Here is a 22,658-nt window from a genome sequence, read left to right as displayed (position 1 = left end):
GAGTAACCTTAAACCAGTACATGAAAAGTGTATAATGAGGGGCCCGGCGCGATGGCCTAGCAGCTTAAGTCCTCGCCTTGAACGCGCCGAGAGTTCTAATCCCAGCAGCTCCACTTCCCATCCAGCTCCCTGCTTGTGGCCTGGGAAAGCAGTCAAGGATGGCCCAAAGCCTTGGGACCCTACACCTGCATGGGATACCTGGAAGAGGTTCCTGGCTCTTGACTTTGGATTGGCTCAGCACCGGCCATTGCGCTGACTTGGGGAGTGAATCATCAGACTGAAGATCTTCCTCTCTGTCTCTCCTCCTCTCCGTATATCTGACTTTCCAATAAAAAAAAAAAAATAGATCTTAAAAAAAAGTTAGAACATTATGAAAACTTGATTATAGTATTTCTTTATTTAAAAACATGCTTTTCATAATTGTTTAGAAATATATCTAATTATTACTTATGGATAAATTAATGAATCAAAATATATTTACAGTGCAGTTTAATATTAATTAGTATATCAAAAACATCTTGATATATTTAGAACAATGATTGATATCATATCAAATTTTCTTTTTCACAAATGTCAAAATGTATCATTTATATTAATATAAATATTAATAAATATGATGCTATTGAGATGTGATTTTTAGGCATAGCAAAACACAAAAAAATATGATACAGAGGAATGAATATTGCAGATTGCTTTTTGTGCTCCTGGAAATTTTAATTCATTTCCCACTTTTTTAAAAGGACATATTATTTTTATAATTATGTGAGAACAAATTAGATAATGGTTTAAAATATGATATGAGACGTGACTATTTCACTCAGTGGTTAAGTTGCTCAGTACATGCAGCAGGAAATTGGTTTAATTTCCAGCACTGCTCCTAATTCCAGCTTCCTGCTAGTGCAGAACCTGAGACGGGAGTGACGGCTCATGTAATTGAGCTTCCATCATCCATGGAGGGGAAGCGTGAACAGAGCTGCCAGCTCTCAGTTTCAGCGACTGATCAATCCCTTCCAGAGGAAACTTGGGGAATGAGCCAAAAGGTGGAAAGTCCATCTGTATTCCTCAGACACACACTGTCTCTGTCTCTCCACCTCTCTGCCTCTTGAACAAACAATAAGAAAAATATTCGGTATGAATCAAGCTTTACTTTAACCAAATTCTCAAATCAGAATTTTAAGGAGGAAGAAACTTATATATTGGCTTTCCCCTAAGAGTTGCAATTCTTAATCCAATGTTTATTCATTCGTGGAGAGCTAACACTAGCCTAGAGAGTATTGCTACTCTAATATAAATCAGGGCTTCAGCAACAGTTACAGGAGACACAGAAGAAACTTAAAAAACATTGCCATTGAGTGGAGACTATTGGTTTTATATATACAGTTAGATATAATAACTAGATTATATATATATATATATATACACACACACATACACATATAATCTATTTTCTGCAGAGGGATCACCAATGGCGTATCTTGATTTATCTTTCTTTTTTTCTTTCTTGATTTTACTTCATTTTAAAAGCCACACACAAAACTCAGTGTACTTTTTATAGGTTCAAACTGAAGGTGCTGGAGGCATGTTGGCAGAGACGTAAACCGAAGGGAGAAGTAGGATTTTTCACTGAAGACAAGTGCTTATTAATTGATTCTCATTTTATTGCTCAGCTGTGTTCACATCCCGGGAGGCACACCATTCGAGGAATGAGATATGCCTTGAGATAGGAGTTGTTTCCATTTCATATTTGCTTAATTTGCATATTAGCCTTCTTTTAATTCATTTTTATTCTTTATTATGTTTTATTCTGGCTGCTAATGATATTTAAATTTTACCTAATATCTATTAAAAACAAGATTACTGAAGCAGAAATAGACTTTTGAAGTTTATTTATTGATTTGAGAAGCAGAAAGAGAGAAAGAGAGAGACAGTTTGAGAGAAAGGAGCTTCACCGCAGTGTTCACGGTGAGGCCGAGGCTCGGAGTATTCTCCATGCAAAGGCCTGAAATAGAGTTAAATGGAGGCTACTGGATCCAAAGACCAGAGGTCCAGCAGTCCCAACGTCTAAATGCAGGAGAAAATGAATGTGCAGTCGAAAAAGAGAGATTTGGCTCTCTGGCTTCCATTGGGTTCTCTAGGACTGTCAATGGACTGAGGTTGTGAGATCACATTGGTGAGGTCAAGCCTTTCTGATTCACCTTCCTAAACCAAGTGCACATCTCTTCTTACAGAAACTCCTTCAGAAACACCTGCAGATAGCCGGTATCACGGCTATCAGCTGTCTGCACATCCCTTTTGGAGTAGGGAACATTTTTTTTTTCCCAGCTGGTTTTGCATCTCAAGAGTTTTGAGGTTAAGTTCTTACCAAATGAGAACAAAAATACAGCTCCAGAAATGTCAGGGTGACGAGACTACTGGATTCCTATTTGGGACAATGGTGTGTTGGTAAACAGATTTTCTTGAAAAAAAAATTAAATCTAATTTTGTTGTGTTTATTAATTTTTATGCTGTTAAGATTTTCACAAGGACAGATTTCAGTCTATGGGTACTCAACCAGTTCAGAGTCGAGAATATTTAATTTTGTGAACAGTGCTTATGTGCTCCGATGAACCACTGAGAAAATGACAAATTGACAGTGGACACATAAAATTTGCAGAAGAAAGTGATATGTCATTGAAATATGAAAAAAGAATATTAGATAGTGAAGCAAAAAAAGGAAAAGCTGTGCTGACAGCTGCATCAGCACACACATCTTGTTGAAAATGAGAGAAAATTAGCATTTGAGTAAAAGTGCAAGGGATACATTTTGGTTTCTAATAATTGAGCATATGAGTTTGATTAGTTAAACTGAAGAACTAAATGCACTCCAGGTAGCTTATGTTTCTACTAGTCAGAACAAGCAATTTGAGCTTTTCCCACAAGCGATACAGGGTCTAATCGAAAGTGTCTCTGCTGAAACACAGGCATTATCAGATGTTAAACCTAGAACTCTCTCTTTCTTTCTCTCTCTCTCTCTCTCTCTCTCTCTCTCTCTCTCTCTCTCCCTCTACTTGTCCTATGGAATATTTGATGTAAACACCACGATTGAGAGCATATTCTAGGACTCTAGGTGTTCTTAAAATATTAGTGATGTGGGTAGAGCTGGCGAAAACTGGTCCTAGAATTGAGACAATCATTTCCAGAGAATGACATCAGACCTTGAAATTAGAGATTTAAAGACACATGAAGGGTGGTTTTGTGGCAAAGTGTGAGATGTGGTAAGGGTGCAGAAATGGCACAGATAACTTAAAAGTTTCTGTCTTAGAAAACATTACTATCTCTGTGTACAAAAGAATGGATATTGCAAGAGAACTGTTTCATAAGGAAAGAACATTTGTTTTACACATGTTGAGTTAGAGGCATTTACAAGAAATACAACCATTACAATTAGTATAATCATGAGCAAATTTTCAATGCGTAAAATACGATTCTATCCTACTCAATCAGCAGTCCTAGCAGATCTTCAGGAAAAAAAAGAAACTACAAAGAGCAATCCATGAACCATCCAAGAAGCTAAACAATTTTATAGAAGAGTTTGGGGTAAAGGCAAACCTGGTATCCGTGAGGTCTGCTCCGAAGTGATGATATCTACATTTGCTGCCAGCGAGGATGAGAGTGATTCTCAAACTACTGTGTGTAAGATCTTAGGAAAACTTTAGGAGATCCTGCAGGAAGGCTAACATGGCAAATGTTCTCCATCAATACACTGCAATCATTTAGTGCTGGCACTATCCTTAGTGTTGTTATTATTATATGTAACAACGAGTGTGATGTTCAGACAGTGGTGATTGATGTATCAGCATCTGAAAAGCATTCTTTTTCAATAAATTCCAGTTGTCTGAGATAAAGCGTATGCACTGTTTTATGAGAGGCGAATGGCTGATGTCAAACCTGATGCTGAGAAAGTGTCAGACAGCTGTAACATGCAACTCTAACAAGCCGTCCTGATCCCGCCTAGCTGCAGAGAGAATTCTTTTCTGGAGGCTGAATTCCAAAGATGTTCCTTCAGGCATTCTTGAGTGTGAGCGACATTGCAATAAAAGTGAATAATGCTGGATCAAACCCAAAGTAACAGCAATAGAAAAAATGCACATGTGGTTTTGATGAAGATTTTAAAAAATACATAATAATCTCTTAGAGCCTCTAAGTGCAGTGTTGTTTCATTATTTACGCACTAAACCATTAGCTGAAAATAAACAGACTGTGTTTTGCCATTTTGTTTATTCTTAGTGCAGATGTCTATTAAGTGTTCAAACACAAGTTGCATGCTAAAGATTCACATTTTCAATTGGCATCACTTCATCTTTTTACCCACAGTTACTTTCATATCTCTTTCTTGCAGTAATTTTCAATATATTCACTTGCACATTACAATACGACTTTGTATCTCTTATCAAGTGCTCATGTTAGACAAGGTGTACTTCTATGTGCTTTTAATATGTCTTTTAAATACAAATAGCAATCAATAAAAATTGTTTTTGGAGAAACTCATTAGAAAAATCTAATTTGGGGGCTGGCAATATGTCACCAAAGATTAAGCCACTGCCTTGGCACTGGCATCCCATATGGAAGCTGAGTAAAGTCCAGGATGTTAACATCTGATGCAGATCCATGCTAAACTACCTGGGAAAGTCACACAATACAGTCAAAGTACTTGGGCTGCTGTACTCTGTAGGAGACCTGGGTAAAACTCCTTACTCCTGGCTTTGGCCTCCCCAAAACCTGGTCCTTGCTGCTTTTGCAGTAGCCAGAGGGTAAAATATCTCTGTGGTTCTCCCTCTTTCTGTCTATAACTTAAAAACAAATTGTGTGTGTGAAAAAAAGACTAGATATTTGCATCCCAAGAACAGTTTATAAGGATTTAACATCCTGGAATGTGCGGTAGTTAAAGAATAAAATTGGAATAGATCAATGGTCTCATTTTGCAAATACAAAAGCAATTGAAAAAGAGGCCTGCATTCCCTACCATCGCTCCTGCAGTTACTCTCAGAGCCTGGATTGTCATCTGTAGCTCTTCTCCCCTCATATGGTAATTAAAAATGAATATTGTGACAACATGTAGAAAGGTAGTTTTTATCATGAGATGTATAATTCTGTTTATCATGAGACCTACCGATTTCATTGTTTTCCTGGGGAAAGGAATGTTTGTAAAAATACACCTTTTACAGCTGAAGAAAATGTCGATATAAAAATTACAAGAACGTTTGGAAAGGAGGGCAAATAATACAACAACTTCACACTTAGAAGCTCTCTTAAGAGAACATTAATTTTTTTTTTTTTTTGCCTTCATCAAATTTGGTTTGGCCAAATTAGCCCTTTCCTCAATACGCAGGGTTAGTGGGAGTCAAATTCTTGTTTTGCTGTTTATATTGTTTAGGGCATGCAGTATCGGTTCTTAAAATACAGAAATTTGAATGTATTTGTAAAATATGGAAAATAATGTTTATTCTGATTTTTAATGTACAAGAATTCAGATAACTTCTGAGGCCATACTTTAAGGTGACATCAACATTTTTTTAAAGATTTATCTATTTTTATTGCAAGTTCAAATATATAGAGAGAGGAAGAGAGACAAAAAGGAACATCTTCCCTCCAAAGACTCACTCCTCAATTGACCACAATGGCTGGAGCTGCGCCGATCCGAAGCCTGGAACCAGGATCCTCTTCCAGGTTACCCACACAGGTGCAGGTACCCAAGGCTTTGGCCATCCTTGACTGCTTTCCCAGGTCACAAGCAGGGAGCTGGATGGGAAACGGGCTGCTGGGATTAGAACTGGTGCCCATATGAGATCCCAGCATGTTTAAGATGTGGAGTTTAGCTGTTAGGCCACAACGCTGGACCTGCTATCAACATTTTACGTTATGCTGCCTTTTTCTCATTTGTATCAGTGTGTATACTTTCTTTTTCTTAAGAAAAATGTGTGTTGGGCCCGGCGGCATGGCCCAGCAGCCAAAGTCCTCGCCTTGAACACCCCGGGATCCCATGTGGGCGCCGGTTCTAATCCTGGCAGCTCCACTTCCCATCCAGCTCCCTGCTTGTGGCCGGGGAAGGCAGTCGAGGATGGTCCAAAGCCTTGGAACCCTGCACCCACGTAGGAGACCTGAAAGAGGTTGCTGGTTCTTGGCTTCAGATTGGCGCAGCACCAGCCGATGCGCTCACTTGGGGAGTGAAACATCGGAAGGAAGATCTTTCTCTCTGTCTCTCCTCCTCTCTGTGTATCTGACTTTGTAATAAAATAAATAAATCTCAAAAAAAAAAGAAAAGAAAAATGTGTGTTTATGTCAAAGACATAGTGCCAGAAAGAGGAAACTTACAAAACTAGAGAGAGACATCCTTCATCCATTGGCTCACTGTCCAAATGATTGCAACACCTGTGAAGCCATGAGCATCATTTGAGTCTGCCAGGTAGGACTCAAGCCTTTGGAGTTCATCTGCTTTGCAGAAGCATTAACAGAGAACTGAACTGAAAGTGCAGCAGCCAGGAGCTCCAAAGACATTCCACATGGATGCTAGTTCCCACTGTGCCCCCACATTGGCCTGTGCTTGTGTTAGAACTGCCTACAAATCAAATATGTTTAAAAATCATTAGCAAAATGGTCTCAAGGTGTCTTCTGTCTCTAAGCACTACAGAATAGTATCAGATTTTTTTTCTATTGAGATCTGAAGGAGATAAGAACAAAACACCCTTCCTGAAATGTGATGGGGTACAGGCATGGAGAGCACATCCAGGGAGAACGCCTTTGGGAACAAAAACACTCCACATGGCTTTGGTTTAGTGATATAAAACTAAGCTGTCTAGCTGGGACACCAACTTGAGATTTTAAATTAAAAATCTAGACTGTTGTCTAGATATTGTCGCAAAAGTAAGTGAAGCTGAAAATAAATTCTCACTGGGTGAACAAAGCAAAACAAACAACAAATTCAAGCTTCTCAAGGAAGAATTTTGATTCGTGTGTTGAATCTCACTAGGACTGACTTGTGCATACTCATTACATAAATCTGAGTCTGTTCGCTAAGTTCCAGCAAAGGAGACACATCTGTTTTCATTTCCTTGTTCTTCTCTGTGACTGCACATATCTGAACAAAAATGTCAAACCTGCATTTCTCTCTGTGTGTGTGTTTATGTGACAAACATATTTTCCATTGAAAATTTTATTACGATCAAATTCCAGATCTGTTTTCCAAGCCTTCTCTCTTCTAGGTTAGATATTTATATCAATGATTACCTTCACTAACAAGTGTGACTTATTATGCCATATATGTATTCTTAAAAATCCAGAATTCACTTTCTTGTGAGATCTGGGATTATAGGAGAGAATCGGCATGTGCTAGGTATATATACTCAAGAATGGTATTAGAATCAATATAATCAGAGTAACTCAGAGAGCCAATGTCCTTCCTGTTTTGTGAATGAGAAAGTCTTTGATCTATGTTTCCCAAATGGTATATATAAGAAAGTGAATGGCAGGTCTGATACCATGACTCAGTACCATCTGGCTTCAGAAGACTATGACTACGCATTGGCCAACACTCTGTTTCTGAATAGTGTTCAATGTCTTCTTTGAGCCATAATGTCTTAAAGATGCAAAGAGCCTTGCATTTGAAGAAACAACATCGTTGTCCATCCAGAGTCCTTTATTTTTTTTTCAAATAAGATCTGTGTTTAATTTTTGTAAGTACCTTAAACTTGAGTTTTATTGTTTTACAGTCTTGGAAGTTGAAAGTTGCAAAGAGTTCTCATTTAGATAGAATCATTCAACAGAACTACATACTCACATCCCTATGCTTTTCAGCTAAAGGCTGCTTTCATTCTCTGACAATGATCCTATTTCCTCATCCTTAAAACAAGGAAGAGGGCTCTGTACTGCCCCTATTTAATCAGTCCCATCTCTCTTTTGTAGTCAAATCTTCCTCTGTCTTCCCCTTCTACCTTCATCTTCCACTTAACCAGTACTTTGTTTCAGCTCATGTGATAAAAATAGAGTCTGAAATTCAGAGATCTCCTGCCCACTAATTTACTCCCCAAATGCCTGAAACAGCTGTGGCTGGATTAGGCTGGGGCAGAAGCCAGGAACGGAATCCTAGTCTCTCCTGTGAGTGGCAGGGTTCAAACATTTGAGGCATCATCTGCTACCTTCCAGGGTGAGCATTAGCTGGAAGCTGGAATGGGAAGAGGAGCCAGAATTCAAACAAAGGCATTCAGTTATGGGATGCAGGTATCCCACAGGCTGCTTAATATCCAACCTCTATTCCCCTCTAAGATGCTAACACTGTATTACAGACACTCTGATAATCTAGAATAGTGTGCTTATTTCATATAAGGTAATATATTCACAGTTTCTGGAGATTAGGTCCAACATCATTTTTAGTGGGCCAGGCACTGTTCTACTTATCACAAGATATTTCTAAACTATAAATTTTATCAAAATATTTTCATATGCTGAAGTGATCTAGAAGTTATTCACTAATATACACATGATTTCTCTTAGGACCAAGAGATGGAAAGAATCAGCTATTCTATTAGACATAAATTCTGCTATGTTATGATTCTACAAATGTCACAAAGTGTTGGAGCAAAGTACGATGGCTTATAGTTTTGTTACTGGAAAGATGAGGAAATAATTGGACTGGACTGCAGCTGGAAGCTACAAGATGTCCTATGTGAGTGATAGGAGCCCAGTTACATAAACAACCACTGCATTTCAAGATCTTCAATAGTGATGCTAGAGTTAGGAATGGAGCTGAATATAAAACACAACCACTACAACATAAAATGAAGATACTTCAGCTAGCATCCTAACCTTGAGGCCAAACACTGTCCCTTGCTTCTGGTTTTGACGTAAAGCTGTTGAAATAGGGTAGACTGCTGACACAGTTGAGTTTATTACATAGTTACAAACCTAATTTCTTTGGGAATCATTAGAGTATTAGCTAATCAGTCACTTTTTGCAATGTAAATGGAAGCAACCAACCAGTCCTACTACAGGATCAACTTATGGAGTACATCATTCTCCATTAGTAAGTACAATGAACCATTTTTGCGTTGCTAACTTGCTCCCATTCTTCTGTGGTTTTTCATGTGATTTTCACTAATGCTCAACTAATGCCCTAAAGGTCTATTTCTGTAACATGCTTCTTTATAGATATACATGTTAGTGAACATTCTTCTATGAATACTTGAAGCTCTTTGGAGCTTAGGTTCAAAAAGGAGCAAGGCAGCATGGATGGAATAAAAGGAAGGAGACAGGGTTAGGGTTGTTTGAGGAAAAGGGAAATCAAAGCAAGAATACCAGTTAAAGAAACCTCGGCAGCAAGAGCTACAATTACTCCCCTTTATGCTGCTTTCCATAAAGGATTTCAGATCTAGTAGGTCCAAGCTCTATGTGCACTTTATGAGGTTCACCTTCTGCAGCAGAGAATTTGATCAGATGCAAGTCCCAGATCCAACAGCAATACCACAGGAAATATCATGCGATAGAAAAGTCATCATTGTGAGGCCAGTTCTATGCCCTCAAAGCCAGAAAAGGAAACCGTTCAGAGGTGTCTCCAACAGCTACAGTGAGGAAGCCCAGTTAATAAGGATATAATAACCTGCCCAGAGAAAGTGACAGAATCTCAAATGAAACCCCACCCTGATTCCCACAGAACTGAAAAGCAGATTTAATCAATCATTCTTAATATGCAGAAATGGTTTTGAGAATCCTTGAAGTAATAATTTTACTCTACTTGTCTACATCCTGAATTTGGTAGGAAAAAAGTTTTTGCTGAGAGATGTTTTGACATGGAACACAAGAAATAGGGGATGCTTGAATCAAAGTTTGGAAAAAGGATTAGGTGAGTTAAAACTTCTATAGCACTCGAATGAAAAAAGAAAGGAAGGAAGGAAGGATGAAGAAGAGAAAAGAAAAAAAAAGAAAAGAAAAGAAAAGAAAAGAAAAGAAAAAGGGGAAAACATAAATTTTCAAGCAATTTTTAATACATTTTATTATTGTTGTTGTTATTTTATAATATAGTTTCATATTCCCTTATCCCCTCTCCAGTTCCCTCCCCCCCCAGTTCCTCTATATCATTACTAACATATAGTTCTTCATACTCAGTCATATGTCCATCATTGTGGGCATAGACACTGGCAGAGAGTCCAGAATCCTATTGTCAAGAAATAGTAAACAGTTTCATTGTAAGTCCATCTTTGTCTGGAAGTAGAAATGCATACCACACTATATCCTCACATCTGAATGTTAGTCTCCATTTTGCAGCTACTGTACATCTCCTTAAATGAAAAGTCATGATTCAAAATCAACAATAGAAAGAAGAAATTTACAATGCCATGAAGTTAAATGACATGTTACTAGATATGACAGTTTCCATTACACAGCTACTAAACATCTCCTTAAATGAAAAGTCATGATACAAAATCAACAATAAAAAGAAAAATAGACATTTACAATGCCTGAAGTTAAATGACATGTTACTAGATATGACAGTCTCCATTACACGGCTACTATACATCCCCTTAAACGAAGAGCCACAAAACAAAATCAACATCTGGAAGAAAAAAGAAATTAACAACATGAAGAAGTTGAATAACATGCTATTAAATGACTAATGTGTAGCTGAAGAAATGAAAATCAAGAACCTTCTTGAAGCAAATGATGCCACTTCATGATCTACGAGTCATTGAATGATTTAATCAGAAGGAAGTGTTTTGAAGAGATGAAAACAACAGAAAACAACAAAACCCATGTGATATAGTTTCCGCTGATCTTTGTTGAAGTGTCTCCTCCAGACAATAAGCAGATGGGTTTTGTTTTTTAATCCATTCTACTAATTTATGACGTTTGATTGAGCTTAAGCCATTTACATTCAGAGTTTAATGCCAATTAAGCTCACAGGAGATCTCTCACAAGAAACTCTACAGGCAAGAAGAGAATGGAGTGACATATTCCAGATTCTAAAAGAAAAAATTGTCGGCCTAGGATAACATATCCAGCAAAGCTTTCTTTTGTCTTTGAAAATGAAATAAAATTCTTCCACAGTCAAGAAAAGCTAAAAGAATTTGCCTCTTCCAAACCTGCCCTACAAATGATATTCAAGAAGTTCTCTTGACAGAAAAGAGGAATAGCACCTAACAAAACCAAAGGCAAACGGGAAGAACATCCCAGTAAAATGACAACAGAAGACTAAACCAATGAACAACCCATTTCCTAAAATGACAGGACTAAAGTAACACTCAAGCAATTTTAAATCATCAAAACTAAGGTAATTGCTTGTTCCTGGAATGGAAAGTTTCCACAGGCATCTGAACAAGAATTATTCCTGGGTTATGAACATGGCTAAATATTACGAGGTTAAAGATTTCTGAATCTTTGTGTCATTTGGATATATTTAAGGGGGTGGGGCGGCATCCTTTTAATCACTTCATATTTGTAGAAAGAAGAACAAGAAATATAGTTTGTTAACGGTAGAAATATTGAGTGAATGACAACAGAAACAAAAATGGAGCGAGGGAGTCATAGAGTATTATTTTCTTCACATTACATATTAGCTGTTGGGATTATTTTACAATCATCATGGGCACTTCCAAGGACTTGGATTTGCCCCTTTCCAGAGCTCTGCCAATCTGCTCCCACAAGCGTAAGCTTCAGTTCAGTTAATGTGAACTTCCCTCTCAAATTGGGATTATTGTCTGCTTGTAAAATGTCGCTGAGGCCCAAATGAAGATCAGTTCTATGAAGATTAGGATGGACACCCACAACCAGGAAATATAAAGCAAAATGTGAATGCATTCCTTCTTTCAAGGACTTTAGTAGGGCGTCTTCCTCCATGCACATGATGTGTTATTTCAGGAACTCTCATGCTTATTGTAGTTTGTGTCACAAAACTTTAAGAATAAATTGCTTGACTCACTGTCTTTATTAGGGTCCCAGTAATTACAAACGGATGTTGGTTTGATTCCCTGAGTTAATTTTTTCTCTCCCCCCAACATTTTTCATTCATTTTCTTCCTATGCTCATGAGTTGTCTTGGGGATTACTAATGATTTTTGTTTTTCAAATCTAGACAAAATGTCAAATGAGAACATGAGAAGTAACAATTTGTTATTGATTTTTTTTCTTTTTCATGGTTGGCTCATTTAGAGAAATTTATGTTGTTTTATATCTGTATTAACCTCAATGGGGTTTGGTGTCAAGTCAATTGGGAAGTTACTAACATGACATTATTCTATAGCCCTAATTGTATAGAGTTGTTTGGTACAGATGGAGGATTTTATAATGAAGATTCTCTGTCCTCTGTGATTTATGGACCTGTAGAAAAAGAAGAGTGTTTTTGCTAAGGGATTTGTCTGAATTTCAATAACAAAAATTCTTGTTGTGCTTTTATATTCTGCCTAGATCTCTATACCCAACCAAAGAATACAAAAAGAATAGTTTATAAGGCCCATGTACTTATTGATTAAAGTTCATCTCAGCATTCAGAGCAGGATTTTTATTATTTTTTATTTTCTTTGGTTCTTCTGTTTTTTATTTTTTTCCCGAGGAGGTTTTATCCACACCCATAGAAGACCCAGCCCAGAGAGAACACCTGATTTAATCAAGTAAGATACAACAAATGAGAATCATGTTTAACCATCCCCATGGGACTAAAAATACCAAGCAATTTCCCTAAAATAAAATACAAAATCAAACAAAAAATACAGGCTTTAGATATTAAAAATAGCAGATACAGCATCCAGCAATGTACTGATTCAAACTTTAAAATGCAGGTTGGCTATTTATGCTAGCTACTAAGACACACAAATTTCATGTTGGGATTGATGGGTTTGGTGTTGAGATCCTATTTCAGCTTCTTGCCAATGTTGCTGCTGGGGAGAAGTGGAAATGTCTTAAATAAGGGGTTTTCTGACCATCAGATATGGAGTTCCTGGCCCCCACATTTTGGACCCTGACCATTGGCAAATGTTGCTGGCATCAGGGAAGTGGACCAGTTATTTGTGCCTCTGTCTCGCCGTGTCAAATAAATAAGCTTGAGGGGCCCGGCGACGTGGCCAAGCGCCTAAAGTCCTCGCCTTGAACGCCCCGGGATCCCATATGGTCGCCGGTTCTAATCCCGGCAGCTCCACTTCCCATCCAGCTCACTGCTTGTGACCTGGGAAAGCAGTTGAGGACGGCCTGATGCTTTGGAACCCTGCACCTGCGTAGGAGACCTGGAAGAGGTTCCTGGTTCCCGGCATCAGATTGGCGCGCACTGACCCGTTGCGGCTCACTTGGGGAGTGAAACATCGGATGGAAGATCTTCCTCTCTGTCTCTCCTCCTCTCTGTATATCCGGCTTTCCAATAATAATAAATCTTTAAAAATAAATAAATAAATAAATAAATAAGCTTGAAAATGAGTGATAATGGCAGGATCAGAGCAGTTGAAGTCTGGACATGTTAGAAAGTGGGAGAGACCACATGTTAGATAAAGGTAATGAAAGACTGATAGAAATCAGATATCAGATGTGGAATATATATATATATATATATATATATATTTATTGCATCTGTGACTTCTAAAAGGAAAAATACAGATAATTTAGGAAACTAAAGTTTGCATTTTTAAATTTTATGTATTTTTAAATTACTAAAGTACAAAATTATTACCACAGAAAAACAAGTCAAAAAAGAAAAATTATAGAACAAAAGGCTTATCATAACCCAGTCTTTTATACTATATATATATAAAGTCATATATGTACATACAATTTAGAGATAGAGCTGTGTTTATACCCACATAGGCATATATAATTTTATGTGCCTATTTTCAAGCAAAGTAAATTGACTTTTTAAAAAAGAAAGTATGTTTTAAAAAAACATATGGTATATTTTATACAAGCATGCTCAGGCACAGTTTTGTCAAAAAAAATTTTTTTGGTACAAAAGTAAGTTATGTCCACCCAACCAATGGCATATTTTATTAACATACATGTTTCTCTGTACTTATGATTTATTGGTATTATCTGAAAATTTATGTCAAGTATGCCTGCGTGTACAGTTGGTAGCATGTGTATAAATATACTTTAGATAAAATCATCTGTTCTGGCTGAACATTTCATTATTTGCGCTATCACTACTTCTGCACCTGGAACTGTTAGTCTTTGAAAACCCTATTCTTCCACGGGACATGTAGTGTAATCTCACATGAACTTTGTTACTATGACTCATGTTGGTGGTCTTTTCAAATATTTTTCACATATTTGCATGTATTTTCCTTTCTATAGTTTATTTTATTAATTCTTACAAAATGTTGTATTATTTATTTGTAAGTACCTTATCAATGTATTTTTCTATCTAATTAGAAATTCCTTGTCAAATATATGGATCCTGATTACTCCAACACCCCAAGTCTGTAATCTATTGTTTCCTGTACGGAAAATATATTTTAACGACGGGCAGTTACGTTTTGTTTTACGCTTTGTACCGTATTCTGTTTGAGACACATTTGCTTGTCACTGTTGTCAAAGTGTTCTTCTGTTTTCTGTTTTTAGATATTTTAGATATATCCTGTATCTTCTGTTTTTAGATATTTTAGATATTTTCTGTATCTTCTGTTTTTAGATATTTTGCAGCAGTAGTTTTCACATATTGACTCAATTTTTTTTGTTACGGTGCAATAAAAGAATGGAAGTCATTTTGGTTTTTTACACACAAGAATTCAATTGTTCCTGCACCATTTACTGAAAAGACTTCAATTTTCCTCTTAAATTTCATCAGCATCTTTGTTGAAAATCAACTGACCATGGAGCTCTTTCTTGATTTATAATTCTGTTCCACAGATAATAAATATATTCACTAATATTTCAATTGCTGTCATTTTGTGCTATGTCTTTAAATCATTCCTCAAATTTCTGTCCTTTTCAAAATTTGCTTTAGCTACTTTAGACACTTGAGGTTTCACAAACCTTTCACATAGATTCTCATTTTTTAAGTCTTGTCTGTTGAGATTTTGTATGGCAATGCACCAAACCTAATCATAAAGTTTAGGAATAAAAATAGATAAAGCACGGTACATTAAATAGCTTGTTGAGAAAAAATACACAAGCTAATGTTCAAAGGGAATGGCTCTTACAAACAAATTCCAGAAAGTTTCCTAGATTCAAAAAAGTTAAAATGAAACAAAACTCATATAATTCTAGAAATCAGGACAATTCTCCCTTTGGGGGGTTAGTAAATTGGGAGAGATTAGAAAGTTATGTTCTATTCCAGTTTGTCTTCCTTATGAAAATACATCAAAGTGGAAAATCTTATTTCCCTCCTTTTCTGCAGTTGGATATTTCAAAATTGCAATTATTGCTTTGAGAGAGAGAGAGAGAGAGAGAGAGAGAGAGAGAGAGAGAGAGAGAGAGAGAGACGGAATAACAGATATAAAGCCCCCATCCACTGACTCACTCTCCCAAGTAGTCCATTCTGGCCAGAAGTCAGAAACTCAATCTCGATCTTCCGTGAGTGGCAAGAATCCAACTACCCGATCCAATACATAGTTGCTGCCTTCAAGTTTGCATTAGCAGGAAGCTGGTACTAAGATCCAGATTGGCATTGATGTAAGCTCTCTCTTATGAGCTGTGAGTGTTCTAGTTGGTGGCTTAACCTGCAATCTAATCCTCTACCCCAAACATATTCTAACTGCTATCAGAATAATTACGCTAAATGATTGCTCCTCAAAATTGCTGTTATTCAAAAGAAAATAAACATATTTAAATATGAGTAAATGTGTGTTTATAAGTAAGCATGCATTTTTATTTTGTATTAAAATATATTTTGCATGTACACTATTGTTTTAGAGATAATTAATTACATTTGATGCAAAGGAGTTATTGAGAAACTCAAATCCTTCAAGGTCTTCTAAAAGCATTTCCTTTGTGAAATGCTATGCCTAGTTTAAGAATTTTTCTGATCATTCTCCAATTTTTTACCTTTTCCTCAAGGGTTGTGGTACTAATCTTCTGCCGCATTTCCTCAGACTTGGTTTCTAACTCATCTGGGATATTTCTTCAAAGCTTTACTGATAAAGACATATGGAATACTTCTTCCCCTGTGAGATATTTATACGTTAATGAAATTTCTGAAAACTAGCCTGTTTTTAACCATGTATTGATTTTTAAGATATAATTCTACAACTATAATGATCATCTCTCTCCCTCTTTTTTCCCCAGTTTTTGAGATTAACATACTTCTAATTTACCTAATAGTTAAAAGCTTGAAGCTCCACTAAATAGAGGTTCCAAAAGTAAAAAGACCCTAGGTCAGTGAGAATACAGACAAGGACTGTAAGCAATAATTCAATGAAAAGATTGCCATTTCTGTCATAGACAGTACATTTTAAAATAATCACAAATCCTTTAAATTAAAATAACATGAACAGTCTGTGGTGCCTATAAGAAACTCACTTGGCAAAGAAATTCACAGGTTGTAAGCAGATGGGTGAAAAGATACATCAGACAAATAGAAACCCAAAGCAAGTATGAGTAACTGTCTCCTTATCAGATAAAAATGGTAAAAATTAAAATATATATATTATATTTTGATAAATGGTTGATTCAGCAAGAATATAGAGCAATCATAATTATATATGAACCCAATACCAAGGTATGTACAGCAACTACTATTTGGGTTATAGAGACAGATTCCAATACAATAATTTGAGGTAATTTCAACCCCACACGCTCATCACTGGACAGAGCATCCAGATGGAATATCAACAAAGATACATTGGAATTGAGCCATATTGTTGAGCCTACAGACCTAACATACATTCATAGGACATTCCATGCAAAACCTACACTACGCCATCAGCTCATGGCGCATTTTCTAGATAACCACTTCTCAAGAGTCACCTGATTATGTCAGTCATGTTGGCATTTCAGTGTTGGAGAGAATGACGACAATTCTTTTATAATTTAAGATTTCCTTGTATTTGAAGATGAGAGAGAGAAAGAGAGAGAGAGAGAGAGAGAGAAGCAAAGAGAAGAAAGAGAAGAAGAAGAATAAGACAGAGAGAGAGATCCATCTTCTGCTTGCAACAGTCGGGACTCAGCCAGGCCAAAGCTAGGATTCTGGAAGGCATATGTGTCTCCCATATGAGTGGCAGGAGCCAAAACCCTTGAACAAGGCTTTTGGCTTTGACCTGAGACCTCATTGATTATTATGGGTATTTGGGGAATGAGCCAACATATTGAAGATTCTCTTTTTGCTTTTCAAATAAACATTAAAATGAAAGAAATTTAGCAGGCTGTTTATTATTATTACAGAATCGTGATTGTTGATTGAACATACAGTCCAAACAAAGCATTCGATGTAAAATCTCTCCTGTTATTATAAAACCTATAGTCAGCTCTTCCCTGAACCCCTTTAAAGGATTTTCTCCCTAACCAAGGAACCACATTAAATTTTACACATATCTTAATCACATTAATCTAAGAGGTCACCCTAGAAGATAAAAACTCATGTTTTCTCAAAATATGTGAAAACACTTAGGCTTTTCTCCACAAATCATATCTAATTAGCTTATTTACTCTAATTGTGTAGAATTCTTATCCCAGTCTCCTACTTCATTGATTCTTGATCAATATCTTCCTTCCAGTTTATTTCAAAGATCTCCAAAAAACTCACAATGGACCAAATCTCACTAGACAGTGTTCATGGCTAAAGTACCGATTGGCTAATTTGTATTTTCTAGGTTCAGTACAACAGAAACTCGTTAAAGTGTAGTACTTCTCTCTAGAAGATCTATGAAGAGTGAAAATATCAATGAAGATTCTGTACATGAAACATGAAATTCCAGGGGTTACAATGGCTGGTTGCCCTATGCTTTGTCTAGCTTATTGTCAACATTTTTTTTGTTTTTCTTAATATTAGCTTGCTACATTAACAAGCTGGCTGAAAAAAAAATGTTGTGAGGTTTTTTTTTTTTTTAAACAATATTAGGTTTGAAAGCCCTTTGGAGAAGACCTGATGCATATTATATTTCAATAGTTATTTGGTGATAAATCACACAGAAAATTAGCTCAATATTTTGGCTCTGATGACCTTTCTACATCTTCCAAAATTGAGCCAGGTGGCAGCTGCTACCTTCTGATTTTAGGACTGGTCTTAAATAGAGGGTATGTTATTCATACCCTGTCTGGTTTCACCACCTGCTATGGCTTGGCATGAAATGAAGGCTTGGGAAATGGGAATTTTCTCTTTTGGGTCTAATTTACACTGACACCTATTCCCTTACTAAGTTCTATGTATGAAGGGAATATCTTCTTGGCAGAACTATGATGTTGGGAAATGCAAACTGTACACTTAAATATTCAGGTACCATTAAATTATAATGGAAATAAAATCCCCATTAACATCTAATTAAGTCATTATGATTAGTGCTGTACAATGCATATTTTATCATCTTGCATTCCTTACATACTTATATTTGAAGTAACTGCGCTCATTAAAAACTGCTATTTGCTGAACAAATCGTAAGAACTTTATGATGCAGAGTAATAGGCATCGTTAACCTCTTTCTGAAGTTTTCTGAATGTTGAATACTCTACCAATGGAAAGTTCTAGGGAAAGGCCAGTTAAAATATATATTGAGGATTCTGAAAAAAAAAAGACTCTTTCTTCCAGTGGGAATTAATGTCACAGCATAGAACAATGTGATGTGTATTAATCCAGATTTGTATGACATATTGATATAAACACTTTAAGATCAATATTTCACTAACAATTTACAAAATAAATAATGCATACCACAGCTGTTAGACACTCTGAAAGCCTAGATCTAAGTTTCAATCTGAAACCCAAATCCATAAACTTTGAAACTTCTGATTTGTGATTTGACTTTTTTTAGTTCAAAACATGTATCTGTAAAACAAGTATAATAGAGCAAGTGTGCGATACAGACTCAAGGCCAGAAACAAGTTAAGCAAATAACTATGTATACATTAGTTGTTAAATCAGAGGCTTCCTCATTTTCTTATAGAAAACTACATGAATAGTTTCAATACTTTATGAAGCCCCTTGTTTTTTAAATAGTTTGTAACAGCATGGAGATTTCTTTGATTTACTTAATACTTGTGCAGTGTCTTACTTTATTATTATTCTAGCAAATAAGAAAGAACCTGTTCAGATGTAGCTCACATACTAATGAGGAGAGACCGATAAATGAATGGATATGTTTGCAAACATTCCAAAGTTGAGAATGCTAAGGAAAAAATTAAAAACAGTAGATCATGGCATACAGGGTCTTTGCAAGCTACTTTTGATTAAGTACAGTTTTTAGCGTATCATCCCCATGAAAGGGGAAGGATGAAGAATATTTTGTTGGATAAACAGGTGGTCAGGCAGGCATAGTTTAGCTGGTAGAGATTTGTGGATTCATCTTGAGATTTCATTTGTTTTGGTCCCTGTGCGGGATGAGTTTGGCATCAGAGTTTGGCATGGAGACTCAGGACATTGGGCCAACAGATCTGTGTGTGATTATGAAAGAGAAAGGGAAGGAAACTCGAGTGTTCCACACAGTCTTTCAAACAGAAATACATCCTTATGGCTAAATTTTGTGTTGCAAGAATCAGGAGAAAACCATAAGAATCAGAAGGAATCAGGTTTGTTTTTCATTGTTTGCTTGTTTGTTTTGGAATAGCATCGATTGTTGGGCCTTGAACAAAGATTTGGTGACCAAAAGAAAGAAATCTTAGTGATATGCTCTTTGAAAAGCAAGCCATTTTATTTTTCTTACTTTCAGAAAGTGTTAAATAAAGAACAAAGATAACTTCAAAAACCTTGCTATAACTGGAATTTAAAGTGAATTAATTTTAATGAAAAATGTTTTAAATGCATGTATACATCCTTTATAATAAATACTTTCCACAAACTTTTTGAAATATCCCTATATGAACAGTTGTTACATTCTTGCATATCAAAAATATTTTACTCTTAAACTCATCTTTGAATTCAATTTTTGAGGTGCTTTTATTAAAAAAGATTTATTTTTATTTCAAAGTCACATTTACAGAGCGAAAGATCTTCTGTCCGATGAGTTACTCCCCAATGGCTGAAATGGCCGGAGCTGAACTGATCCAAAGCCAGGAACCAGGAGCCTCTTCCGGGTCTCCCACATGGGTACAGGGTCTGAAGGTTTTGGCCCATCCTCAACTGCTTTCCCAGGCCACAAGCAGAGAGCTTGATGGGAAATGGGGCCTCCAGGATACAAATCAGCACCCATATGGGATCCCGGTGAATTCAATTAGCCACTAGGTTACTGCACCAGGCCCTCGAGGAACTTCTTGAAATACTTTCTAAGAAGTGGGTTTTGACCCATGGATGTGAATGGGAAATAACAAGGCTCACTCAAGGTACAGTGACTACCAGACCAAAAGCCTCTGAGATGTAAAACCCCCAGATGGTGAAACTGAAACTGTCTTACGTGATGGTAAAGCAACTCAGAAGTTATCAGTTGCTTCGCTAAAAACAATTAGTGAGCAAAGAACATTGGAGGACAGCCATGAAGGAAAAGTGATGAATACAACAGAGATCACTCATTTGGAATCTCGCCCACAGATGACAGATCAAAAACTCTTTGGAAGTTACATATTGGATGTTTTTGTTCATTTGTTTTTGTTTTGTTTTGTTTTTAGCCAGTTCATCATAATGTGTGGAACCATGCTTGAGCAGGATATAGTGGGAGGCACTAACAATGAAAACAAGTCCATTTCAAAAAAAAAAAAATTCCCTATCATAGCAAAATGAGTTCTGCTAAATGAGTTCTGCTAAACTTGAAGCAAGAACAAACATCAAACTTGCAGTGAAGCTCAGATGGTAAAAGGGTGAAATCAGTGATACCTTACCAAAGCTTATGACTCAAGGTTTCAAAGAAACCAGCAGCTTAATGTGGATATATTGTTTTAAGAAGGGAAGATTTGTTGAAGTTTGAAGCAGCAAACCCTATCTATTAATTTTTAAAAATTAATCTTGTGTGTGTCCTAAATGAAGAGGACCAATGTTTCACAGTATAACCAATAGTGAACACCCTGGAAATCCCAACCGCTATAACTCCCAAACTTCTGACCACAAAATCAAGATGAAAAACAAAAATTCTCCCTGATGTGTGTGAGGACTCTCATCCCTGCAACAGCTACAGAGGAGAGCAGAGATTTGAGCGGTAAAATGTTCAACAAGTACTTCCTGAAAAATATGTAAGAGAAGCAACACAGATTACCTAGTACATACTCACATAAAAGCACACCCCAGGCAGTAGCTACTAAGACATCAAAATGCTGAGAATAACAAAATAGACTGTTCAACAAAAGATCACCGCAAAACTTTGTGGGGACGCTCAAAGCATTTTTGTTAGTTGGCTTTCTTGAAGGTCGAAGAATAATACTACATACCTAATGTAGAAGGACTTCGAGAAAGCTAATGAAAGCTTTAGCAAATAAATGCCCAAGAAAGCTTCCCTAAAGAATGTTTCTATGGCACAATGCTCTCGTTTGTCGCTCTCATTAAACTAGGAACATTTAGTCCAAGTTTCACTGGAAAACATCCTTTTCACTGTTTCTGTTTGACTTCTCATGCCTTTTTGTGTTCAAATCGGAAAAACAAATCTTGCAAGGGCAAGCCATCTTCTTTATCAACTTAAAAAGAGCTTGAAACTTAACTCTTTCCACTAGGAATTGGGGGACTGGTTGCTTTGTCTTTGTCTTTCAGCTTTGCCTTTTTCCAGGGCTCCCTGTGTGTCTCCTGTGTGCCAAGGATTTGAGAAACAATGAGGTTCTTCATTTTTGTGGCTTCCTCGCTCTTAGAGCTACGGAAGCTCTGCCAGCTAGGCCCTCACAAGTAAGCAATTGGCTACCTGAGCCAAGCAAGGTTGGAGGATACTCTGTGTTAACAAAGAGCATCACACACATATCTCTGTCCTGTAGAGTTCTACATACCAAGAGAAAATTCACATCTGCTTTTAGCTCATTTCCCAAAATAAATCTGGAGTATATTTGTACATTTATTTTATACTAATGTTTTAATCTGTCAGTAAGGACACTATGCCACTCAAGACAGCCAACTAGACAGAAGCAATAAATGTTCCACCTTGTATCTCACCTCTTGGAACAATAATTTTAAGATTTAACAATGTTTAACATTTTATAACATTCACAATATATGTAGATATTATATCTACATATTGACACACACATGCTTTTTTCTTGAAAGCAATGTTATTGGTATCAAGATGTGAACTTCATAACAATGATCATTATGTGAAAAGAGTGTATGTTATCACATAAATAGAATGACTCAGTAAATACACTATTTTTTATTACATGGCAATTGCAGGGTATTTTTCATATAAACTTTTTCTCTGCAGTCTATTTTTTGAAAAAAAAATTTAAAATGTATTTAAGAGTTGCAGAGAAAGAAACGGAGGAGATATAGTGTGTGTGTGTGTGTGTGAGAGAGAGAGAGAGAGAGAGAGAAAGAGAGAGAGACAGAGAAAAAGAGAGAGACAGAGAGAAGAGAGAGAGAATTTTTCCACCTGTTGGTTTACCATTCAAATAGCCATTGAGGCCTGGGCTAGGGGAAGAAGTCAGCAGTCCATTCATGTCTCCTAA

Source organism: Ochotona princeps, chromosome 17 (genome assembly GCF_030435755.1).
Source record: "Ochotona princeps isolate mOchPri1 chromosome 17, mOchPri1.hap1, whole genome shotgun sequence".
Lineage (NCBI taxonomy): Eukaryota > Metazoa > Chordata > Mammalia > Lagomorpha > Ochotonidae > Ochotona > Ochotona princeps.
This window is presented reverse-complemented; position numbering follows the sequence as displayed.